The sequence below is a fragment of the Macaca thibetana genome, chromosome 4 (assembly GCF_024542745.1).
Source record: "Macaca thibetana thibetana isolate TM-01 chromosome 4, ASM2454274v1, whole genome shotgun sequence".
Taxonomy (NCBI): domain Eukaryota; kingdom Metazoa; phylum Chordata; class Mammalia; order Primates; family Cercopithecidae; genus Macaca; species Macaca thibetana.
This window is the reverse complement of record NC_065581.1, coordinates 120,873,621-120,879,005: the sequence shown is the minus strand read 5'-3', so window position 1 is coordinate 120,879,005 and position 5,385 is coordinate 120,873,621. Positions and strand designations below refer to the sequence as shown.

General features: G+C 41.6%; 1 non-coding gene across 1 annotated transcript; it reads left to right on the top strand.

Moving 5' to 3' along the window:
* Nucleotides 1-243: 243 nt before the first annotated feature.
* TRNAL-UAA (transfer RNA leucine (anticodon UAA)) lies at nt 244-326 on the top strand. The gene has a single exon. It is a non-coding gene; the product is annotated as a tRNA-Leu (tRNA).
* The last annotated feature ends 5,059 nt before the right edge of the window (nt 327-5,385 follow it).

The window sequence follows — 5,385 nt, the reverse complement described above, 5'->3', positions numbered from 1 at the left end:
GCCGACGCCCCCGCCGAGAGCGCGCAGCTCCGCTGCAGTTGTCTTCACTGCCGCAGCGGGCCGGGGGCAACAGTGAGCTGCGGCGGCGAGAAACCGAAGTACCTGCGTGGCGGCCGCCCCAGCCCGGGATGGGAGAGCGGAGAGAGTGGCGGCGAAAACTCTCCACGTTCTGGAGGCAGGGTGCGGGCAGGAGGAGGTAGAGGACGCCTTGTAGGAAGAGCGAAAGTAACGTCGCATGCCTGTACCAGGATGGCCGAGTGGTTAAGGCGTTGGACTTAAGATCCAATGGACATATGTCCGCGTGGGTTCGAACCCCACTCCTGGTAGTTCGAGGTTTTTTTCTCTTAGATTATTTTATTATTTTAAAAATACGAATCTCACCGAACACAGCACGCATTGGACATAAGAATTCCGACTTCTGGCTGGGAGAGGCGCAACGCTCACACGCAAAGACCTGCTTCCCACCAAGAGACCGCGCAGGCGGCGGCCCGCGGAGCTCCGCTCACCTCCCCAACTGCAGGGCGGGAGGCGGCCGGGAGGGGGAGGGCTGTGACCTGGAGGGTATTTTTAAAACTGCCTCTGCAAAAAAGTAAAAAATGCATCTCTCTTTTTTTTCTCTCTCTCTTCCTTTTTTTACCCCCGTCAATGTTAATTTTGTGCGCACAACTCTTCTTTTAACTCCTAGAAGGTGGAGACTGTATCATCCTAGATGTAAAATGCACTCCAACTTGGGTTCGGCTTAGAATTTTTAAATACAGCGTGGTCAAGTTTTTTTTTTTTCCTTCTTCTTCCTTTAAAATTGTTTGTTTGTTTAATGAAAGCCTTCTAAGAATTTTTAAAAGTTGCAAGCACAATGCAAATAACTTTTTTTCCTCTCTTGAATCATTTAAAAGTAAAATACCGAGTGGATGCCCAAGTACTACTATTAAAATCAGGAAATTAACATTGATGATTTAATACCGTCTAATCCTCGGTCCCCATTCGGTCACCAGTTGTCGCAAGAATGTTCTTTATAGCAAAAGGCTCCTCTTCAGAATGATGCGTTGCATTTACTTGTCCTGTCTCCTTCGACTTCTTCCGTGTGGATGAGTTCCTCAGCCTCTGCTGACTTTCATGATCTTGACACTTCTGCTGACAAGCCAGCCCGTTTGTAGAATGTCCTTTGTCAGTCTAGGTTTTCTGGTGTTTCCTCCTGATGAGATCCAGGCTCTGTTTATTTAGCAGTACTTCCACAGAAGCCATGCGGTGTTCTCACGGCAGCCTCTCAGGCTGCATGATTTCAGTGTGGCCTGCTTTTCTGCCAGGCTTCTCCTCTATAAAGTTACTCTTTTCCCTTTGTGATTAGCACATGTTTTAGAGGGAAGTGCCTTGAAGCTGTGTAATATCCCATGCCTTATCAAATTTTCATTTTATTCAATTATTTATGGAATTATAAGTTATGTACCTATGTACTCATGGCGCTCTATTTTAGTTAATAACCATTCATTCCTTTTGATGCTCGAAGTGTCTCAGATTGGGCCAGTGACAGCCCATTCAAGCTGACTTTTGACCTGTCTGCATTATTCTTTTTTTTCTGTTTTGTTTTTGAGATGGAGTCTCACTCTGTCGCCCAGGCTAGAGTGCATGGCGCGATCTCGGCTCACTGCAAGCTCCGCCTCCCGAGTTCACGCCATTCTCCTGCCTCAGCCTCCCGATTAGCTGGGACTACAGGTGCCCACCACCACGCCCAGCTAATATTTTGTATTTTTAATAGAGACTGGGCTGCATTATTCTTTAGCACGTCCTTACTTCCTACTCCAAGATAGTCCCGACTTACTTGTACTTTCCTGACCCAGTGCTAGAATCAGCCATTTTCCAAAGATCCTTGGTTCCTTTTAGTGGAGAACGGTGTCTAGAAACCAAGGTCTCAATGCTAGGTGTGCTCATTGCTTTTGAGGTGTTGCTACTCCCAGGCCCTCTGGGTAGACAGAATTAAGGAGTGTGTGTGTGTCTGTGCATATTTATCTGTATAATATCTTTGTTCTATTTTTTCTCCCCGTACATGTTTGTAACTCCCTGAATTCCTACCTTCCCAATGCAGATCTATACATTGCTCAAGCTCATTTAATGGCTTTAGAATTGAATTGTTCAAAAAGGAAAGAGAAAAAGAGTGTCTACATATTTTGGAAGTAAACATCCTGCCAGCAACTGAGAACAGGCTCTGAACCACTCGCTGGTAGATACTTTGGATGTGCAGATAAATAACCTGACCTTTATCTCAGTGAGCTCAGATAGCAAGAGATAGAGATTTTAATAAGCCACATTTGTAATGAAAGGTAAGAATTATGCCCAAGGTGCTAAAGGAGTGGTTTGGGAAAGCCTGACTCTTCCTCAGAGAGCCAGCTTTAGTTGAGAAGTGAAGGAGGAGAAGCAGGGATGAGGGAGGGGCAAGGGGGAGAGGGAGACAGATGCGGGTGGGGTAAGCCACCTGGGAGCCAACTGGGGGCCCTGTGAAGTGTGATGTCCAGGATGCCCTCAAGGATTTGAAACAGAAGGAACCTGACGAATGTTACATTTGGAAGTATCTGTGTCTACTGATGTAGAGAATCTTGGTCTGTCTTTATAGGCTTGGGATGGGGGACATGTTGAATTGGTAGAAAATATTTTGGGGGAAAAATTGTTTAATTCAGTTAATAACCAGTTAGACTGAGCTCAGTCTTTCTCTCTTTTCCTCCTTAAAAGCCCAGGATTTTTTCCTTGAAAAGCAGATCTGTTATATTAGCCTTTTTATATATTTTCAAAGGTTCTTAAAACGTAGCAAATATACTGAAGTTAAATTTGAATTGTTAACTTAGTTTGAATTAAATTTAAATTGGCTTAAATTAAAGTTGAATCAGTTAAATTTGATCATTAAATTAATCATTAAATTTGTATACTGCCACTAAGCTTATAATGATTTTCTAGTAATTATTTTAACAAAAAGAACTTAAGTCAATCCTTTGAATTATAAAGTAACAGTGTGGATTTATAAACATTCTCTGTGGGTTTGAAGTAGTTGTAAGTCATTCAAAATTGTTTGATTATTTTCTATGGGGCTTTTACATAGATGGCTGTAGGAAAAGCTGTTACCAATGTATTTAAGCAGTGACACCTACTGGTTAATTTGAGGCAAATTTTTTGTTAAATTCTGTCTGCCTTATTCCAACTATAGAATTCTGATAATTTGCTCCACAGTTACTGTGTTTGGAAGCAGATTCAGGAGATATCTATGCCAGCCAGTAAACTGACTTTCTTTTTTCTCTTTTAATCATTATTGATAAACCTGCCATTGAAAATAATACTGAATCACTGATACAACTTGCAGGAGCCATTATTTTAGTTGTATCAATAGAAGGTTTATCGCACTGCATCTTCTTTGTTTCAGTTTATTTTCCAATGCCAAATCTGGCTATGAAGTTGAAGGATAATAGATATCGGGATTAGCCATCAACTTTAAAACACGGAAGTCAAGTCCAATTTGAGAGATCCTGAACAAGTAGCGTTCTTGGTCCTCAGTAGGAAGTTGGAATTTGGAAACCTTAATTATTTCTCTTTTCTTTTCACTTTCAAATACAATTGCAGCTAGCTGAAGAACAAATTCAATACATGCTATGAACCTCACCCATATGTTAATTGTTCAAGTGGGATAAATGGTAATGCCCCATGTTTTAATAAGTCTGTTTAGTTCAAAGATACTGTATAAGAGGCAGAGAACATAATCCCAGGTGCCTTGCATCTCCTCATTACTCTGCTACCAGATAAAGGGTAATTGCAAACCAACCCAGCCTACATTTCATTTTCATCAAAATAGATTTTGACGCCTCTGAACCATTTATCAGAGTGCCTGGCAGAGAGGAATGATTGATTCTATTATTGTTATTATATCATTTAAAAAGAAAATAACATTGAGACAGAATCCTAGGTTGTAGATTAGTATTTGGCAAAGGCTAAACTCAATATTAAGAGCTCTGAGGCAAAAAGTGGGTGTCCCAGTATGAACAGGCTACAGTGGGCAGTGACAGCCTATGACTGTGGAATGTAAGCCAGCCAGGGCCAGAACTGTACACCAGTCAAGGTCAGCACTGGGTCCTTACAGAACTTAAACAAAAACTTCGTCCAGCAGAGTGTCTCCAGTACATTACATGCACTCAACAAATACCTGCTGAATAAGTGAACTACCCTGAAATCTACTGAGTATTCATAATTCATTTTGTGTGTTGTACACATATTAATCCTATTCGGGGTATGTGTTTTAAAATGTCCTGTGGATTTATTTTAATCAGAAACAGTAGGACATGACACAAAAATGACTGTCGTGAAGGAAGCAATTTTTATGTCACAGATACGTAGACACAGGAGTCACACCACACCATGCAGGGCCACATGGCGAAGGAGTGGGGTCAGTCAGTGGCAGAAAGATTGAAGGGAAAGCATGAGTGACAATCTTTATTATGGGTGCCAAAAAAAAATAGAATGAATAAGACACACTAGTTGGTCACACAACAGAGTGACTATAGTCAATAAGAACTTCATTAAACATTTTAAAATAACAAACTGTGGCTGGGTGCGGTTGGTCATACCTGTAATTCCAGCACTTTGGGAGGCCGAAGTAGGTGGATCACTTGAGCCCAGGGATTCAAGACCAGCCTGGGCAACATGGCAAAATCCTATCTCTACAAAAAATACAAAATGTAGCCAGGTGTGGTGGTGAGCACCTGTAGTCCCAGCTACTCGGGAGTCCGAGGTGGGAGGATAACTTGAGCCCAGGAGGCCGAGGCTGCAGTGAGCCATGATCACACCACTGCATTACAGATTGGGTGACAGAGCAACACCCTTTCTCAAAAATAAAGTAAAATAAAAAATAAAATATAATAAAACAACTAAGAGTGTGACTGGATTGTTTGTAACACAAAGGACGAATGCTTGAGGGCTTGGATACCCTATTCTCCTGATGTGATTATTTCACATTTCACACCTGTATCAAAACCTCTCACGTACCCACAGACATATACAGCTTCTATGCAACCACAACATTTTTTAAAAGGAAGAATGAATAAACAATAAGATTTTTTAAAACAGCCTTTATTGTGGTTATTGCAGAAAGAAAATGGGCAAGAAAGGGTAAGCATGCTTAACATTGGCTGTTTCGAGTAATTTCAGCAGGCTCTGAGGTGTAAGGGCTATTCTGAGTTGTCTCCTGTCTCTAGGAATTAGCTGACCTTGGGAGGGACAATCTCTGCCCAATCGGTAAGACCCCAGATGCCAGAGCATTAAAAATACAGAAAATTTAAAAATATAGTTAATACAGTGTGGGTTCAGGTATTCTCATACTTCTTTTACTTCTTTTCCCTCTCCTCTTCTTTCTTC